This window comes from Larimichthys crocea, chromosome VIII (genome assembly GCF_000972845.2).
Source record: "Larimichthys crocea isolate SSNF chromosome VIII, L_crocea_2.0, whole genome shotgun sequence".
Classification (NCBI taxonomy): domain Eukaryota; kingdom Metazoa; phylum Chordata; class Actinopteri; family Sciaenidae; genus Larimichthys; species Larimichthys crocea.
Genome location: NC_040018.1, coordinates 21,672,355 through 21,693,894, shown reverse-complemented (window position 1 = coordinate 21,693,894; position 21,540 = coordinate 21,672,355). Strand labels below are relative to the sequence as shown.

Below are 21,540 nucleotides of genomic sequence, written 5' to 3'. Positions count from 1 at the left end.
GTTTCTAGATTATATATATATAAATAAAAAAGAATCTAACAGTTGCATCTCGCTGCCATTTGGGGCCGCCAATGTTGCTTTGTGAAGCTTTACTTCAGTTAAAAATGTAAAATCTGGCAAACAATTGCATTATGTATGACACTCAAAGGCGATACCACAACTGTTCTCTGTGAAACAGAAAAACGTATGAATGTACACACACCCATCCTAAAACCATACATCCATACATACAGCCAACTGAAAAGTAAACCTCCCCAACGGAGTCAGGATGGTCTGGGTTTGAAGGCGAGCGTTTGAGGCTCATATCCCCAGTAGAGATCGCTCCTGGCAGGGCTACTGAGTGGCCCCCTCCCTCCCATTGCCCCCTACAAACCAGTGAGAGAGGAAGGCCCTCCTCTCCTTACATGTCAACTTCAGAGAGCATGCTCTTGCTGCCTCAAAGCTTTGATACCAAAATAGTCCAGGAAGCCTCTGTCTTAAAAATGCCCCAGCAGACCTTGATTCCGGGGATAGAGGGAGGGAAAAGAAAGAAAGAGGCTGGAAAGAAAACACAGGAGAACTGAAGTATTACTGAGAAGGAAAGAAGGAAAGGGGGAAAATTTATGGGTTTCGTATGATTGTTCAACACTACAGTATACTGCAAACGACTCGGCAATACAATCCGATCTTGACCAGCAAATAAATCTTTGCATTAAATGAATTCAGACAGTTTTGGCACTGGAGGACAGGATAAAGAAGAAAGGTGTGAAAGGCCCTTACGGGAGAGCCAACACTGGTCTCCTCTGAGGCCCCTGGCTTCTAGGTCTTGCAGAGCATCCAGTACACAGCATATTTATATAAATAATACATAAACAATGTTATTCATAGCATCTGAGTGAAAAGAATGCTTTAATAATAGAGTTGGTGGTGAGTTTAGAGAGCAGAAGAAATATTGAATATTGGAGAGGAGAGGGTCTGTTTTTAATGATCTGCAGCTGAAGACAGAGAGAGAAAGAGAGAGAGTGAGTGAGTGGGAGGACAGAGAGATAATCAGAAAGACAGAGGTAAAAAAGAGACAGAGACAGACAGACAGGCAGACACGGTGAAGGGCTGTGAGGGTGTAACATCAAAATCCAGGTTTAGAGAGACATACTATTGGGTCCTTCATTCAGAAATCACAACTTTATTGCTAACTACATGAGGCTTATTTCAGCTATTCTACAATGAGGCAATGGCTGCCACTTGTAAATGGAAATCAGTGTACCGCAGACCTAAGCAAAAGAAAAAAAAAAAAAAACATTTTAGAGTATAATAAAAACCTAAACACGTGTACTGAGAAAATTCACACATGAAAGTAGGAAAGCCGAGAGAAGAATGCTCCACCAACATGACCAGGGAAGAACATGCAGTTGAATTTGACCATAACGTTTTCATAAGAAGGGCAAGTGGATGGTTCACAAATGCTTCGTCACCAAGAGAACTCTCTGAATGTTTTGATGTGGTTCACTATAAATACCTCACCCCACACCCCTCCACTAGATATTCCCTTCCCCTTGCAGTCCTGAGGTCCCTTCTACTAAAAAACCAGCACTACATGTGACTGGCAATTTGTGAAGTTCATGGAGACCATGTAGGAGGGACTCAACCCATGTAAATGGATACAATAATGGCCTGTATAAGTATTGAGAGGCCATGTCTGTTCCATGCATTATGGTCACAGGTTGCCATTTTTGTTTCAAATGTTTGTGAGCTGTCAAAAAGGATTAATTCATTGGACTGATTATGAGCTGCACAAAGCGCAGATGCCAGAAAGCGGAAGGAGAGAGGTGTACCACTGAGAGCGTAACTCTTTCTGTTGAGACCATAATGGACAAAGAATGATAACACTGCATCATTCTTTCTTGTTGATAATGATCAAGGCATTCAGTGTATGTCGTGACCTGTTAGTAGATTGTACAGTTGTAAGGATCAGTTGTAATTAAATCCACTACACCCAACAACAAATTACCAACAGTACCTGTGCTTTGACACACTGTGCACCTCATTTGGAACTGCTTTCTTGAGGCATGGGAGTGACAAGTAAGGCCGTTTCTTTGAAGTGCAGATGTTGCAACAGTAGAAGTAGATATCTACATCCTGCCTGCACATGGACTAGAAACATTTGGGATCTTAAGAGTCTGGCAGGGAGTTTGTGTGAGACCAGCACTTGGAGTGCCCTCTAGGCCGCGTTACTGACGCACATGCTGGCTCACATGTCCACTTAGCAGGTAGGCCCATGTTGCTGAGGACAGACCTATCGGTTCGTTCAACTCCAAGCTCACCTGCTTACTCAACATATAGGTCTGGGTTACCTTGTTCATTCAGCAATGCCTAGCACTAGTGAGATGAAAGCACTTGCACCTGTCAAACAAACTGCTGGAACTGTGATAAATTAATGATCAAATAGCTGACTGAGAAGTACAGTGGCACTACTGAGTCCTGTAAGTACCAAAGCCAAAGAAATAAAGATAGACAAGAAGGGGGGAGAGAGGGGGAGGGAGAGAGAGAGAGAGAGAGAGAGACAGACAGACAGAGACAGAGACAGAGAGCGTAGGGGGAGACAAAAGGAATAGCAGAGGGAGGAGAGGAGAATACCAGAGTGGAAAATATGAATATGAGGGAGAAGGGCAAAAAAAACAAAACAGACATCAAAACATCTTCAATAGTGTGTGCGTGTAGTGTGTGTGTGTCTGTTTGTGTGTTTGTGTGTGTGTGTGTGTGTGTGTGTGTGTGTGTGTGTGTGTGTGTGTGTGTGTGTGTGTTTGTGTGAGAGTTGCATGCGCCTTCAAAGTAAGGGTAGCAGTGGGAACATAAATCTCAGTATGGGCTGCTACAGCGCCATCTAGTTTGTGTAATACGCACAAACGCAGCTGTGGCATATGCTGACCATATTATTTAGTTTGTACCTATTTAAAGTCTTTATGGACACTCTAACGTGGCTTATTCTTGTCTCAAAAACTCATCTAAAAGCTGCCTACAAACCTAAAACACTGGCCCTGTGGCCTTGATGGTTTGTGACAATGTTCCTACATTGCAGTAAACACATACACTTTGATAGAACAGCAGTTTTATTATAGACATACAAGAGCATGTTATCAAATCAAAAGACTTCATCCAAACACAGTCAAAATTCATTATTCATCTGCAGTATATTCGCAGGGCTTTACACAAGCATATTGTCTTTCTCTGAGTGTGTGATTGAATATGCTTTGGGGGATGAGAGATTGCTTACAGCTTCTGAGGAAAAATGGAGATGATGTCAAAAAAAGGGCTTTTTGTAAACAACGCATGATTGTGGGTTTTTGGTGGTTGAAAGAGGAAGTCACTGTGAGTGAGCGGATACTCTGTTCTTCGGCACATTTCCATCCCTATTATGTCGTCCAGGCATTGTGACGGAGCGCTGCAGCTCATCTCATATGCAGTTATCCAGCTAACTACCAGCCTTCCCCCTGCTGCTCCACTGGCCTTTGATAAGAACAGAGGGAAATTAAAATCATGAACCTGAATTATAAATCCAATGACAAGATAGCCTCCGAAGGCTCTTTCTCTGCACCGTCTCTCTTGGCTATTTCTTCTCCTCTCTCTCTTTTCTGGCTTTCTCTCACTTTTTACTCTCGTTCTTTATTCCTCTTTCGATCCCAGTGTTGTTCACTCACCCCTCCACTTCCTCCGACTTCTCTCTTAGTTACAGAGGATTCAAATGCTAGCCTATTCCATAAGAGCAAGAGAGAGACTGAGGGGGAAAAAGAGGGAAAAAAGTTTCAAACGACGATAACACACAGTTTGATAAAACTGACAAGGGACTCAATTAAGGCTTCCCTGTCAAAGCAAGAGTGATATTTTATTAAGTGGCAGTGTGCCATTCGATGGGTACATCAAGCGACACATCTGTAGACGAGAGGGCTGCACCAGCCGGGTAAGAGGGACACGTGTTGCCACTTTCAGGAAACATCAGTCAAAACTCACTTCATCACGTCTGCTGAAAAATTAAGAGGCCTCGATATTAGGATGCTCATTTATTTTTTCATGCACCACCCCTAGTATTTGGTGAAAAAAAATCTTCTCGCTGTCCCCCTTTTTCTCCTTTATTTCAAACACATCCAAGCACAAAGACTTCTGGTATCAGTTGTTACTTTACCATCGGAACAAGTGCGACCAAGATTCTGACAAAACAACCAAAGGCCTGCACTGTAGCTCTTACAGATTTTTAGGGCAACAAGTATGCTTATTTTGTAACTGTGTCTAATGTTTCAGTTGTGATTCTGTTTCCATGATTTCTGATTCAGAATATTAAAACGGGTGAATTTAATATTGCTGCAGTAAAACTTTATTCTGGCTAGGCATTTCAATTATTTTAGAAAGAAGAATAAAGAAAGAATATTTGACACAGTTTTAGACGAAATAAGTTCACCAGAAAAAGGGCGTACGTTTATTCCGAAATACAAACAAGTGAAAACACTCCATGCATGTTTGTTTGTGTCTTTCTATTCAAAATATTCCTTAATGTGTCAGTGACACAAAAAAAAGTCTTTGACAGTTCCTCAATATTAAGATCATATGATGTCATATTTTGCAGGACATTTCCGATTTTCCTCTAAAGAAATAATCTTTTCCTCCCTGGCTTTTATTTTGTTGCCTCACAAATCTGATGGCTGGGTGCTGTGACTTTGACCTGAACACACTTTACTATTGTTTGCATATATAAATTAAAACTCAGTCTACCGTTGCACTCATTTGAAGTCACTTTGGATGAGAGACTCGGTAAAATAGCAGAAATGTAAAATAGAATGTAGCTTCCGTTGTCTATCACTGCAAACAGAGGATTTGAGTATACAAGCCTGGTTGTTTGTGTGGACAACTGCATATAAATTCAGCAAGTTCCTACCTGCTTTAAATTTCTTTTTAAATAAAAGTAAACTTAATCCCTCGGAGAGATAAAAAACATGGTTTGGTTGTTAAAAAAGAAAACAGCAGTGCTCTGACGTGCCTGGAAGAGGCCATGGTGTTACAAGATGAAACTTTAATTCTGAAGTTTCTCTTGTAATTGAGATTGCTCTTGTAGGATGTCGTACTGCTGAGAAAAAAAAAACAGATGCCCCCGTCCACCCCCACACACACTCTCATACACAAGCACACACTCCATAAATATGTGCAAGCATGGGTTTACATGTTGTTGTACACAAGTATGGGTCTACATGCCAACTTGCCTACAGTTATGTGTGTGTGTGTGTGTGTACTGGGGCTGACACAGCTCAGTGCTGACCATACATAGTCTGTTTCATCTAGAACAAAAGCTCTGTTGGAGGACACAAAAGGCCAGGTTCAAAAGCATTGCAGGCGTCAGGAGCCCAGGCCTAGATACATGAAACAATCAGTGTAAACTTGTCCAAAGCTAAGAGTGCTGTGATGCACCTACAACAATGCTCTTCGTGCTCAACCGGCATGGTTCTGTCCACATAGGACAAGATTAAAGCTCTGGATAGATCAAACACAGTGTTGATGATTAGCGGAAAAGAATGTTTTTGTGTTTCTATCATTGATTAATATGTTGCTCCCAAGAAGGGCGCTGATTTATGCATGCGGCGTGCGATTGAAACGGCAGCACTCTGCTCTGTGTAGTTGGTATGGTCACATAGCGGGTGGGGGGAAAAAAAAGGGGGACGTGTGTGTTTGTGGGAGGTTTTCTCACATATATGTGTACAAATGAATCTTATATGACAATTGTGATGAGTGAGGGTGGGGGTGTAACTCACTCTTAACTCACATCTCAATGACAGCTACCGGAGATACACTGACAGGTTCAGGCACTGACAAGCAGATGCCTGAATCCTGAATCCTGTTTTAATGAAGAGGAAAATACGTGTACACACACACACACCCACACAACACACACCCACACCCACACCCACACACACAACTATAAGTGTCTAAGGCCTGCCCCCTCTGCCTTTTTGTTATTCCCTCATTTCTTCTCCTCTCCTATTTCTTCCATCAGTCTCTCCAGGATATTTATGAGTGATAGATCTGTCAACACTCTTGCTAAACAAATGAAAGTTGCAGCTTGTGCCATGGAGGCGACACTTTCATCAGCCCTCAGCAGGCTCCGTTTGAAGTGGGCGTGCGCCTCCCTTGTGTACTGGCGCTGAACCTGATGAGCTAGTACTTGGGAATGTGACATTTACATTGAGCTACCACATGTAGCATAACCGTGTTTATCTTCCAGCTGCAGAAAGCTGATGTGATATTATCGGTCTGTCATTTGATTATAGAACAAAAATGTATGTCCAGAGCATCATAAATTTAATGGAAGCAATGTCCATGGATTCTCACGGACTGCTGTGCCAGTAAAGATTTCTCCCAAAAATGACCGCAGAGCAGATTTGTGTAAACCCCTTATATTTTCATAAGAAACTGTCATGTCATAACCGCAGATGACCTGCTGTAACCATCGCTTCAGAGACATGATCACAACACTGCATACAGTTCAATTAGGCCCTTAAGAAAACCAACCAACTTGCATAAACACCCAGTAAGTCAGGCGGAGTGTATTTGTATTAGGAAGCATGGCTGAAAGACAAGAAAATGTCAGTGGGAGTGTACGTGTGTGTGTGTGTGTGTGTGTGTGTGTGTGCGTGTGTGTTTGTGATGGCTGAGTTAGTGTTTTGTTCTCCCTTATTACCTGCAGGCTGTTCTGCTCTGACCAGATACCAGTGTGTTGTCAGCCCAGGGGCATTGTGTCTAAGTTGGCCTGGCTTTGGTCCTCGTGCCGTCACTTTGTTACCACTGCTTGAAAACCTGAAAGAACTCCACCAACCTACTCTCTATAAATGGATATTTCAGCATACCCATGGAGGCAACCAGTCCCACTCCAGTCTTTCACCGTTGGCTAATTGACAGTTTCAGGTTGAGGATCACTCAACTTTAATTGCAGGTGTACAGGTGAGCATTGCTCAGTTATTTCTATCCACATTTTGGGACAAGGATTGACAGCACGACGAATAGATGCGCCAACAAGCAAATGGAAAGATGGACAGAAATATCTGTCTCTCTGATGTGTGTGCAAGTGTGGCTGATGGTGTCAACCCTGTGTCTCTTACTTCTGTTTCCCCTGGAGTGACTGCATTGGAACAAGTGAATAATAAGTATAATGGTGGGTGTGATACAGCAGTGAGGCCTCAAAACTCAAACACAGGAATGCCTAAGGGATACACAAACACACACACACAAGGGGAGACATAAGAGCACACTGACTGTCAAACAAGTGCTGAGAAATCTGCTTTATTAAGTTGCAGCAGTTCAAGCACAATCCAATCTGTCCCCACTGTGAGCAGAAGACTCAGGTGAGCTTAGTCAGTGAAGCACCGGCTAAAGCATAGCATTAAGACACAAGTGTGTGGTCAGATGAGAGTTCACTAAATGTCAAAACGTATTGATAACTGACATCTGTGGTCTTTTCACTGGGCAAGGCTGATAAAGGCTCATTGCTAGTCTTATAGCACAAGACTAGTAAATACTAGCTGTGTTTTAGTTGAAATAAGGCAGATATAATTTGTGCATAATATCCAATATCTGTCTTTTAAGCTGTATTAAGAATCGCCTTCCAAAGTTGAACCAACTCAAACGGAATTGCTCCACGTCTGACCCTTGTTTTGTTCAAATCACTTGTGGCTTGGACCATGCTCACACGCAGCAACACATAAATACACACACAAACAGATGCACAAACTGTTTAGTCTCCTCCAAATATGTATGTGTGTATCCGAAAGTGAGAGGTAAACAAGTTTAATCATCCTGTTCCACGTCGGTTCCACTGACAGTTTACATTAACAGAATGGGAAGAGATGAGAAAGGTGAAGCGCCTGGATTTCTACCCGAGCTAACGCTATAAGTAGAAGAGAATGCAATGAAGAAGAAAAAAAAAGAAGGGAAAAAACAAAAAACAATAAATAGTTAAGCAGTGATGTCACATAGTCTAACAATGCTAATTAGATACACATATATTTGTGGGGAACTTAACTGGCCCTTAAATTATGCATTAATCAAACAAAGCTTAATGTGAACTGACAGGGAGCTTGGCAATCTGGCAGCCATCTGGAAGACAGGCCTGTCAGTCACAGAGAGGTGAGAAAGAGGGATGGCTGAACTCTGGGTTAACCCCAAAGAGGGGAAAAATGAAGGAGAGGCAGAGAGAGAGAGACGACTAGAGACAAACAGAGACAAAAAAAACAAGTAAAAGACAATGGGAACTCGACAGTGAGAGAAGTTGGGTCTAAAGGTTACATTGACAGATATGAAGACTACAGGAGTTGATTTGGACATGCTAAAGATGGGGGGTCAAGTATCACCAACGCCAAAACAAGGTCACCAAGAGAGACGTGTTTTTGACAGCTCTGGTGAAAAGCGTTGTCAGGGTCATCATGGCTCAGTTTTACAAATAGCCACATGTACACACACACACACACACACACACACAACGGTCTTTATACTGCACACCTACACACACAGTGCTGAACACGCAGCGAAACACGCACAGATTTGCAGAGCGGTTCACACACGTCTACCAGACACACTAAACCTTGCAGAGAGCTGCACAACCACTCATTCTTTCTGTCTCAGACAAACACACATTTCACAAGAGTCCAACACAAATATGCTTCAAACTAAACTTGTGGTATATCTGACTGCAGACTGTACCTCATGAACCCTGTTGACAAGCTTTGATGATTTTGATAATATTGTTGTTGGTAGCAGACGTATGATACACAGTGGGTACGTATGCTGTGGGTACAGAGCGAAAGCACACAATCACAAAGTTCTCCAAATGACACACAGGTATACCACCAGGCTGATGGGTTGCCATTGGCAGATGCTTCATTCCACAGATGGGGACACAGTAACGACGCGAACAAGAAGAAAACTGACAAGACTGTGATATGAGCAACGAAAGATAGTTCTACCAGCTCATGCTGCACTTTGATTCGCTCCCTCCAGTGGTTAGAGCGATTTTGATTTTACCCGCCTGTAGTGTACTTAGACTCTTTTCTCCTTTAAAATCCAAGTCTGATATCACATTGTTCTTCACCTAAGTTATGTATGACAAACGCCTGGGGCCAAATCACCATCAAAGCAGCACATCGCAGGAACACGGCGCTTCCGAGGTTCTTAGCGATGACAGATGTCACTTTTGAAGTGAGCAAGGAGATGAAAGTGGCAGAGATGTGACGGGCGGCATGAGGACAGCTTCTCCACCGCAACCTGCCATCATCAGTGGTGCTGAGGTGTAATGGGGAGAGACTGGAGGGGCCTGGAATCTCCAACGGCCGTCTGGGGTGTCTGTCTCTGTGCCCAACAGGGGCCAAGTCTTAAATGTCGTACCCACCTAGCATGCAAGCAGCCAGCACCCAAACTGGCAGCCCGTCAGCCAGCCAGCCAGTCAGCAAGCCACAATGCCTCTGCCACCCGATTGGGATGGAAGTGTCTCCCTCCGTTACACTGGCTGCTCTGCCAGTGGATTCGTCAGGGTATAGAGAGAATAGCTAATCTGAGGGAACCAGCGGCCCGGAATCAAAGGGCCACTGGCTCCTCTCTTCCTTGTGTGTAGCAGCGCTCACCTGGGTACTATCCCCGGTGTGACAGAGCGAGCAGCAAGAGGACTTGGTAAACAAGGCAGAGCAATACAACTTTCAAACAGAAAGGCAGCTAGTGCAGGAAACCAAAACAAACTCTTAACTCAGGAAATTCACAGAACGTTTTCCCCCTGCCTTCTCTACTGTTCCCTGTGTCTTTATTGTGGCTTGATATGTCACCACTGTCTATATCTCCTACTTACTCAGGACTTCAAGTGGCTGTCTCTATTTTGCTGGGCCATAAATTATTCAGTGCCATGTGTCTGCTTAGTATCTGCGCTTTCCATTGGGATGCTATCTTATCCCCTCTTCTGAAAGAGGGGCTGGTGCTTTGAGACAGAGTTTGCAAAAGGTAACACAGGAACTTCAGCACCGACAACCACTTTCTTAGTAGGAGCTCTTGTCAAGTACATATATTTGTTCCAGCACAAGGAAAATATGAAAAAGAAAAACAAGGAAAAAAAAGTTGTATCTGAATACAACATGGAAACCAACAAGCTCCACTGCTGCTACTACAACAACTTGGACTAGTATCTGTGCTAAAAATAATGACAGTATTCCACATAGAGTGTGTGTGTGTTTTGTTTCCCCAGCACGTGCATGTGTGTGTGTGTGCGTGTGTGTGCGTGTGTGTGGAGCCCAGGGAGCCCACTGTATGTAAATAGCCATATGAGACTGCATAGCATTACTGTCCAGACATTGAAGAGGTGACCTGATCCCAATTAATCACACAATCCCAGGGAGAACTGTCACATCCCATCTCCATCAGCAGTACCATCCTGTTCTGTCTCCCTCTCTTGTCATCCTCTGTTCCTCCATCTCTTTTCGTCTCCCTTTTCTCCCTTTCACATACACACACACACAAAACAGACGCTGCAGCCAACCCTACCAAAGCCCATCATCCCCTCACCAAACTCCCCTCCCTCCCCTTCCTCCTTTTATTCAAACACACAGGGTCTAAAGCTGACAGGTCAGCTGGCATGGGCCAGTCGGTCCCCACCTGTCCCCTAGCTTCTTCCCCCAGAAGGCAAAGTGCCAGAGGAGCGGAGAAGAGCCACTTCTATCTTTACAGCTGCCAAAACAGGATGCAGCCTTAGGCTTTCTATCCCCCAAAGAGAAGAAGTGTTTGCATTGCTTCACTAGTACCAGTAAAGGAGAGCGTCTATTTTATGGTTTATCACACTTTTCAACAAGGGTACATCAGGGTGAAGATGGTGACAAAAAGATTTGACATGTGTGTGTATTAAAATGTGTACTGAGTATTTGGTATGCCAGTGTATTATAAATAAATGCACCCTTTAAAAGCAGAACGCAAGTATATCTTTAGTGCTGCTCTCTTGACTGACATGACAATGGCTGTAGGTCCTTTGAAATCTATTTTGACTATGTTGGTGTCTGACATGAATCCACACTCACTCCCTAAGCTACAATCTTGTAAACAATATCATTAAGAAAATTAAATAAGAAAGACAATGCTACCAGTAAGTGTCATTTTAATATTTGTGTGCATGTATAATTGTAAACCAATAGAGCAATCGCCAAAAAACAAAACAGACATCAATCTGGCATGTTTGACTCCTACGTTACCTGCAACTCAAACGATTGGTCTAATGAGGGTTGTCTGTTGAATCAGCCACATTAAAATGAAACACATCCCATAATTTTTTTTTTTTTTTACTTTTTTTTTTTTTGTAGACAGTTACAAGTGGAGATCAAACTAGGTATGTCTATAAAGTGGCATACTGGATATAGGAGTCATGTCGTAGCTTTGTCTTGATTCATCTTGATATAACCACTTTGAGTATTCCCTTTGAAAAATGGAGAACTGGCATCTTGTGGAATCACAGAAGAAGTCAGGAGACTATGTATCTCATGTCGTTAAACTTCTATTGTTCACCCATCTGTCTGTAGACTTTTTTTCACATCAGCATGTTCAAGCTGCTCCCTTTTGTGCCGTTACAGTTACAGGACTGTGACATGAAATCAGAAGTCGGCAAAACTAGAGGGTAAAGCAGGCTTTTCTGTCCTCATTCAAACAATATATAACAGTAAGATAGCTTTAAAGGGTCGTCTCGTGAAACTTTTTTTACTGCTCGTGCTTGGCAAAGTTAAAATCAAATCAAATGAAATAGAAAACTGGAGAACTTGTGAACTATTCATTTATACTTCACTATTTGCTGCTGCTTCAACAAGGTTTTATGATTAGCTCCGGGCCTCAGAATCACCTGTTCTCTCACACTCTTCCTCTGGTATCCTTCAGTCTGTGCAACCTCCTCTGCTGCATCCATAGTTCCTCATTAGTAGTTGTGTCTGTGCGTGATGACTGTAATTGCAGTTGCTGAAAAAAACAGAGTGAATCCAGGGAGATGGAGCTGGGAAGTAGTGGGCCAAGGGCCCACAGAGGAAACCGTCAAGGAGAGAAAGACAACAACTTGGGAAACAACCATAGAGGAGAGAGGAGGAGAAGGATGGTTCTGCATTCCCACAACAACATGAACTCCCCTCCTCTTACATTGTCTTGTGTATTGTCTCCTCTTCTCACCATGCAATAGAAAAATGGAAAATTGGGAAAAAATGGAACAGTGGGATACGTATTTACGATGGTAATGAGGTCCCATGTGGCTTCCTCCATCTTAAATCTTGTTAAGCATCAGGTGAGTGAGGGCTGTTTTACTGGAAATACACAAAGGACAGCAACGAGTGAAGGGGTGCGCAACAACCAGATGCACATCTCTCATAGCACCACCAACAGCAGCCGCTGTGGAGACATTAACCTTTACCAGAGTGAGAAAAATCTCCTCTGAATGAATGAATTACATTTAAACTTTTCCCCCAAAGAAATACCTGCTTCAAAGAGACTTTTACCATGAGTGTTGTTCAGTAGCAGTGGAAAGTGAACGAGTGAAAGAAAACTTGCATGTTACATAATTCATTTTTGCAGTTTGTATTGTTGACTGGATTGACTTACAATAATGGCAGACAATTTAAGCATCAGATCAAAAACATCAACATAATATCTTAATCTTAGGGCAGAGAAGTACTGGAGAGAGGAAGATGAGCAGAGGGGAATATATGTAATTAAGACTATTTAACAGTCAGTCAGTGAATGTTTGATTAGTTTAACATTCATATATTGCATTGACAAAGAGAGAACAATAAGAATTTTGGAGCTTTTTGCAACTACAGTACACAGAGATTTGTTAGATGTGTTTTGGCTGGTGATATTCCTCAGAGGATTATTCAAAAGACTTAGGTGACCTGTTGTCCACAGTAGCATCACTAAAACAGGTAAAGCACATGCAAGGATCTTAGATTGGAATTTTTACTTGTACACAATAAATCCAAAATTCAAACTGGAAAATTGCCCTCACATTTACGGAACACATTCATGTCCCCTAGGCCTGTGTTGAAAAAGATTTTCCGATTCTGAATCGATTTGCATATTAATTCCTTAAGATCGATTCGTACATCCAAAGATCGTTTTAATTAGATAAAAATTTTAATACATTTTCCCCCAGTGAACTTTAACCCCACTAGTCGCGTCATTGAATTGAAACAGGCGTGCACCGTGTTTAAACTACACTACGGCGTCTCACACATGCGAGGTGTGTTCAATGGCCGTCGTGATGAACGTGGGAAAAATGGAAATTCACCGGAAATATAATAAAACTACAGACAAAAGAACACTCAAGGAAAACTCTACAACTACCAGCCACTTCTGTACGTTCTCTTAAAATAACTGAGGCGATTGCGGGTTACATTTGCAAGGATATGCGCCCGTATTCCGTTGTTGAAAACGAGGGCTTCAGGCGACATGCATGTTTTTTTTACAGTGTACTGTACAGTATGAACGCGCATTGTGTTCTACGTCCTGATTAACTAAGGGCAGGCACGGACTGATAATCTTAACAAAAACAAAAAATGGTTAACAAAAAATGGTAGACAACATGGGAGACCACTGTCAATGTTGCATTACACATGATGTCATCCAATATGTGTTACCCTGACAGCATATGTCATTTAATTTGAAGGCCTTGCTTCTCTTGGACACAAGAGTACTCATAATCTGATTTGATCTGAAAAGTACTGTGGACATTCATGGTTAAAACAACTCTTTGTACTGTAAACCCAGGGGAAAAACAAAATCACCACTGTAAAGACAGCCCGAGATAAAACTACAGATCCATTCCAACCGCTTTTTGGCCTACAGATTCATCTCTTTCTGTGTAGTGTGAACCCTGCACGTTCTAGCTGCTTTGACATACCTACTGTAGACCCAGGCTGGGTAATTATGAGCTACAAAGCTCACTGACCTTGTCAAGATCTCTCTACCCTCTCTAAGCTAGCCCAGTGTATAGGAAGGGGGGGGGGGGGCTGTCTGCTTACCCCTAACACACACACACAAACACACACACCTGGACCATAGCTGTTTACCTGCCAGGTTAAAGGGCTGAAGTCAGTGACAGAAGGAGATTTAACAAGGAAGCAAGGAAGGTGGAAGAGGATGAATATGCAGGAAGGGTAGAAAGTGGGGGAGAGTGGTTAGAGAGGAAGGAGGGTGGAAAGAGAATGACAGTACAACGCAGAGGGGGGGGCATGAATGGGGGTCACAGAGTGATGAGGGGGTTAAATGCCACAAATGCCATGTTTCAAGGCCTCATAAAGACAAGCTCTGCATTGCTCCCAAGGTCAGGGCATGCACACATGCACCTGTGCGATGGTAGTGGAGGTTTTGTGGGTGGTTGGTGGTGGTGGTGGTGGAGGGGTGCAAGTAACACAGAGTCTAGCCTGTTAGTGCATATTGTCTGGGACAAATGGCCTCGCAAAAATAAAGTGTGCATTGCTCTTAAAGGGGATTAGAGAGAAATAGATGCTTTTAGCCTTGTCTGCAACAGATGCTAATAGAAAGGGGGTTTATTGTGAGGGTTAGAGAAGGGGAGTGGGAAGAGTGGAAGGGATGAACTGTCTGTCATTGTTTGCCCCTCGTCTCAACATAAGTGACTAACTGCTGAGATGGATTTGATATACTGTGACCTTATCAAATTTTGGGCTAGTTAAGAATATGTATTGTGTGCTTTGTGTCCAACCCCACCCTAATATTACAAACTGTCATTAAGCAAGCATCTCTTAAGAAGAAAACATGAGCTCAATACAAAAGCACAGCAGAGACAAACAATGCCACTACAAAAGGATTATTTGGTTTTCACCCAATAAAACAGGGTGAGATAATGGCTAGTGTTCTACAACCATGTGGGAGAACACTCAATCCCAAGACTCCCATCCAAACCTCCAGTTGAGAGTTGCCCTTGCTTTGAAACAACTCACATGTCAGGTCAGATGACAGCAAGAGAGTATGTACATATAAAAACAGACCACTGAGGAATGTGATGAATAACCTTTTACATTGCTTCAAAGTCATAAGTTGTATCGAAATGGTTATATTCAGTTATTTATTATACTTACTACACCAACTATAATGGTTCAGACAGGAAAGAGGTGGACATCATTTCATAATAAAGGCAAATAATCTTTACATTATTTGTGTTCCCAACATATGTTTCAGAGTTTGTGCTCAAAATTACAAAATTATACGAGACTGTGTTGGAATCCCCCGGCTAAAAGATGATAATGGACAAGCCAAGTGGCAGGTTGAACATGCCAGCGGCCAACCAGCATGCACCAAAGTCCCTCTAGCCAGCCAGCTAGAACCCCAGATGGCCGGCCAAACTGTGGTCAATGGAGTCTGCAGGAGGCGGCATTACAGCCATCCATGGTTATCAAAGCCACCATGATCACTATGGTAACTGAGAGGTCTGGAATCATCTGGAGAGCCAAGTCTTCAATTAGGGGAGGTGGGTGGCAAAGGGACAATATGTGCCATCTCCGGTTCAGGCAAAACAGCAGTGAATTGGACAATGGACACAAGGCCCTCATAAACATGTTACATTCATGCCATGCATGCCCCGTGAAAATCCACATACAGTACACATGTGTGCATACACACACATTGGACACACCCTGAGCCTCCTGGGCCTAAAACAGCACCAAAGCCAGACAATGAATGTGAGATGGTCAAGAGTCTGATCCTTTGATCACTTCCAATATCCAGTAACTTTGCCACCTAAACCATTATTGTCCCATGAACTTAACAGGCAGAGGCAACCTTCAGCCAATTACAGAGCGGCATTAGCGTTAGGCGGGAGTGTGTGTTATATGAGACAACCAATTAAAATCACTTATGGGTAGGGTAATATCCAGTGATTTAGGCCTGAACAAAACGGATTTGGGAGGATTATCCCCAGCGTAACCTGATCTCATTCTCTTCCACTCAAACACACATACACACACCCATATGTCCAGGAGCCGACTACAAGCTTTGCAAACCTTGTATGCACACACAGACACACGCACACATACGAGACAGATGACAAGACAACTGGGCTTTGGACTGCATTCATGTACATGCCTTTGTCATTCCCAGACAGGCGGTGATGAGGCACATTCAATAGAGACTATAGGCAGAGAGGACTATTTACAAACATATGATGTCATATGCACAATTTATATTTTAATAGCTCTGCCAACACTTGCCTTGCTACTGACCATCTAACCCACTTACCTCCTGCAATTTCTTCCTCTTTCTTAAGAGCACTGAGAAATCCAATGTAACGTGCAAACGCATGCAGGTGTGTGTGTATATGTATATGTAGGTGTGTGTGTGTGTGTGTGAGAATGACAATGATTGAGCGATGAGTGGGATGTGGAACAGTGAGACTAAAACAACGATCCAAGACATAGAAAACAGAAGAGCCAAGCCTGGGGCAAGTTTATGCCAAACTGAACTGGAAAGTGATTTTGTAGACTACACAATCTGCTGCTCCTATATGAGGCAAGCAAATGCCAGAGGTGATGGCTTCTCTCTCTGCATTCAACAATCACTTTTGTTGCTGAAACTTTAACTTTCAAGTGAACTTCCTTTCACTGAAGATTGGCTTTACAAAAACTGGCCTGATGTTCTCACTGAAGGACCTTTGATAATACTTGAATTACACAACTTACCCATTGACTTTACTTGTTAATTTAGACTTAGAATGTTCAACTGAATTTAAATGTCACACTTACATTCTGTTCTCTAGAAGACCTTATACACATATTGTACATTTCAGAAAGAAAACGTTCAATGAAATCCTTGATTAGTCACAATATGCAATTATATTGTCAGGCAGAACTTTCCTCAAAGCTTCATACGCACCACCTGTCAGAGGGACAATGGTCAATGTGAATTGTGTCTACAAAAATCCAGGAAGTCAGCAAGGCTGGCTGATGCCACTCAATCCCAGGGGATTTACTATTTATGCTGAGGCATTCAATGTAATCCTGAACAGGTTTGGTTTTCAGGCCTTGTGCCTGTATTTTAAAATGTTTTTGCATTCTGGTTCAAGAAAACAAATGCCAGTTCTGAGAAAATGGAAGGTTAAGTATTGATAATACCGTTGAGATCACTGTTGACTTTAAAAGCCATGTATAATTGAAACAATAAGCCCATAAAAGTGACATCATCTTGAACTCTACTAGTCTAGAAGTACTGGAACAATTTCCATGACTTTTTTAGTGTGCCACTATTTCTCATTCTTATGCTCTTATAGCAAAATAGCTATCATCTCCTCAACATTTATGCACACCAGCCAAACCCAGCATGTAGCTGACTACGGAGCTGGGTTCTGCTAATGAGCTAATGGCTAGTGCTCTACAAACATTTGACTGACATGGCCTATCCGTGAGCTCTGTTTGCCTTTCACCTACTTGTGGCTCAGCTATACTGCCAAAGCTCCCACTAATTCTCCCCATGGGCGTTTTTTAAGGCATTCACAGAAAACCATTGAAACGCAACCTAAAACCTCAAATGGGCATGTCAGTGTGGGCTAAGTTTAAACTGGCACAGTGGAGTGTACTTTCCTGCACCTCGGGACCACTGAAGCTGACCTCGACATGTAGAAAGATGGTTTAAGGGATGTGTTTGCTGATGTGCCTTGGCTAGATGAATCTACTAGATCACTAACAGTGAGGAAATGTAGCATTGTCAGGTTGTTGTGGTGGGATGTGCGGTGAGACTAGTCCTCGCTTTCCCCCCACTTCTAGCCACCACAACTGCATAACTTTCCAGGGGTCATGACAGGAAAAGAAATCTGCTTAAATGAAAATGAGAAAAATGTTCTTCCAAGACCTTGTAAAATACCCATGTCTGGGGACAAATTGTTTGACTCAAATAAGGCTTGGATAAAGAGATTTTGGAAAGAGAAAGAAAACCAGAATTAGCTGACAAAGGAAGAGATCAGTGGTTCTACACAGAAAGAGATAAAAATAAAAACAGCTGACTCGCACTAAGCCTTTTAATCATTCTGGTTTGGAAATATAAATAGCATTTCTGGCAGTCGTTTAAATTCATCAGTCTAAAACAAAATCATACAGTCTGCCAAAATGTATGACACAGACACTCTGCATGAGAACATTAGTCCAGCAATTTGAGACCTTGCATTCACAAATCACCGTACAAAGCGCAACAGGGAACAAAGCAAAACTGACCTTTCAAATGATTAAGCTGAAACATTATCATCATGTTCCCTATTTTTTTCCTCCCCTAGATCACAACAACTGGTTTGCCAGTTCAGAGCTGGCAGGGGCAAAGCCCATCTATGATTTCAGTTCAGAGCTGCTGGGCTGAGGGGCCAAGCTGGCCGGTGCCCATCTGGAGCGGGCCAAGTGTCTGCTCCACTCAGGCTCAATGCACAGTGGTGATTACTGTGATGGTGCGGCGGCGGTCATGGTGGTGTGGTTATAAATATAAGCCCTGGTCTGATCCCTCTTGTTCATAAACAGTGGTTGGAGCTGCTGTGGGAACTGAGCACAAAGGTTTGTGGGCCTCTGAGGGCAACTGAGCCCCACAGCTACTATACTACCTCAGGTTTGTCTGGCCAGCTGCTGGTGTCTCACCAGATGAGGACAGTTGGGCAGCCAATGAGAGGACTGAACTCCAGAACAGAGGGATGAAGCAACGGTTGGCACTGGGAGAGATGGTGGCAGAGATATGAGGGTTGGAGCATGGGAGAGCAGAGAGGCCACAGGGCACCGTTTCAAATTGACTGGGAGATTATGCTGCACTGCTTAAAAGAAAAGTGGCCTGAGGATTATTTCGCACAGACTTCATTTGGAGAGGCTAGTTAAAGAGTGAAAGGATGTGGATGTATCCTTTTCAAAGGAAAACACAATACCGGGACTTCTGAGCTCAATCACTTGATAGATATTACATGAAAATGATGCTGACTAACCCAACAGAGGTAGATATTAACAATCCTGAATCCCAAACACACAACATCTCCTAGACTTGATCTAATTAACAGAGTGGGAGCTAAACCCAAGTGGTGGCATTCTCCAATGGACTACCCTCTGCCATGTTGCCCACTAATCCATGCATGGATCAGTTCACCACCAGCAACCCCTTGCCCCTCTCAAGTCCTGCCCACCAGTGGTCATATGGCTCACAATGTCCGCTCCAGGCCCAATCCTATATTAGCATTAGCATCAAGGGTTAAGCCGCTAATGCTGCCAGCTGTGCATGGCTGCCCCCCCTCCTCCGAATCTCTTTTGAACAATAGAACGGGATTGAGTCAGGACAGTTGGGTTGGGATGGGGTGGGGTGGCATCCCCAGGGGGTATGCGTGGCTGTAGTGCCATCTTGTGCCAAGTGTTTTAACTTGATATTAAGGAGAGTAGCGTCAGAAAATAGCTGAAACGTTATCAACAATAAAATTTTGAATGCATTTTTAAAATAATAAATATCTGGTTAACAGTCAAATGTTAACGGCTTCAAAAGCACTCTACAGTTATATCTTCTATTAAATCAACAATATATTTGCTGAAAGCTCAAAGCTCACTAAATTGTGGTATGTCATCTATGTCATCCTTAAAGCTGTTAAATTAAATTTGCTGCAATTTGTGACACTTTTTAACCTGTAAGTAAGTGCCCAACTGAGATATTTATTCTGCTTTAATGGTAAGGCCCAGCTGTAAGTGAAACCCTTAATTCTGGCAGTGCTGGTGCATTGCTTTACTATAGCATGTCAAGAGAGTACACTGGTGTAGAGCACAGAATAGAAGGGCATGGCTGAGCTGGCGACACTGCTTTCTCAGTTAAGCTGATAATTGCCCTTATTGATGTATAAAAGATATCCCACAGAGCCTTGTGAAACACCATTAGCAGGCAGAAGCTGAATTGTTCATGAGCTGCCTCCAAATGAGGAAGAAGGGCAAAAAAAAAAAAAAAAACTCTGAAGATTAATAAGACTTCCCCTGGAGTGTGATAATAACATGGTGTGTGTGTGTGTGTGTGGGCCTATGTGTGAATGTGTATTTTCAGCCCAGCCTCTGAAGAGTTTCCATTACTAACAGACATTATTCAGGGGAAACTAATCTATTTTAAATCTCAAATTGAGGGGAAAAGATGTAATGCCATTTAGCATACAGGGAAGGGTGATGGTCATTATCATAAGGGCCCTCCTCATTCCGACTAAGGCTGCTGAGGTCTAAATGATGACACTTAAAATGCCCCCAGAGCTCCACAAAAATTAGACTCTCACAGCAAATGTACACTAGTGAGGCACTGTGTGAGGCCAAATCTTCCGTGCAGATGATTCTTTGGTGAACGACATGAAAGTAAGTGGCCCCAATAAAGTCGATCTTGTCCTCTGTAGAATCTTGATGCCCATTAGAGGTCTAAACTCGGTTAACAAAGACGAGTGGCCACAAAGGAAAATAAATACAGTGCAATGATTACCAAAAGCAAGGACAATCAAAGCTCAATCAAAGAGGAAGAAAGTGTGCAGAAAGTAAGCCCTTAGTGAAACTTTAAGAACAAAATCTTAACCATGGACTGTAATATTAACATTAAAAGTTTCCATGAAAAGAAAATGGCTGACATACCATTAATGTAACTGTATAGCAACATATGAACTAAGCTCAATTATTAACTTGAATGTCAAGAAGAGTTACACCCATTGCAACATACCGTACATTATATCAAATCTGGATATACTTAAGCTTTCTCTACTTCACATGTTTTTGAGCAAGAGCTTGAAAAAGCAAGTTGAAAGAACCCATTACAAATATTCATGGGCTTGACTGAAAAAGGAAAACTGTGAAATATTAAATACAGCATTGCACACTGTATCTAAGGATTTCTGAAGTCTTTGTATATGTATTCAAATCCAAACCTCCTAATTATTCCGAAAGGGAAGCCACGGAAATTCTGACAGGGCTTATCAATGAGAAATGACATCTTGTTAAGTTAGGAATTCTCTTTGTGTTAAGCAAGGTTTCTCTAGTTAATCTGGCACCTTTCTTGATCTGCACCAAGGTAATTGGAATGCACCATGAAACTGCCTGCTGTATTGAGCCAGCAGAGAACAATGAAAGAAATGGATATCACAACAGGCGTTAGCTTCCTAATCAATCCGCCAACTTACTGTTCAAAAGTAGGTTTGTACTTTTTTAATGAGGACGCGGGGGCTGAATCATTCTGGCTCCACTAACATGGCAGATTACAGCTCCAATTAAATAAACTTTCACTTAGACATCAGTAGATCAGTAGAGTTATTTCTTTGAAAGATGTATCTCTTTGTTGTGGAAACCTTGTTTGTTGTTGGTTTTCCAGACAAAAACCAACAAATGGGGACTACAACACATATATCCATCAAACAGTTGAAACATGTAGCAGAGCGAGAAACTGAGACACACAAAGATCCTGTCTTAAAGTTTGCTTGACTGCGCGGGTTAATGTGGTTTCTCTTTGTGTGTGTGAGTGTGTGTGTGTGTGTGAATCCATGTGTCGAAATGTGTGTGT

General features: G+C 42.5%; 1 long non-coding RNA gene across 5 annotated transcripts in view; it reads right to left on the bottom strand.

Annotated features, from left to right (window-relative positions):
* The window catches only part of LOC113746382 (uncharacterized), a 276,262-nt gene that overhangs the window by 201,991 nt on the left and 52,731 nt on the right, over positions 1–21,540 (bottom strand). Inside the window, exon 4 of one of the 5 annotated variants that reach the window (XR_003462821.1) lies at positions 2,721–3,483. The exons of 3 other annotated variants lie outside the window; for them this stretch is intronic. This is a non-coding gene — a long non-coding RNA (uncharacterized LOC113746382). One more of the 5 variants, XR_003462820.1, reaches the window with a different exon arrangement.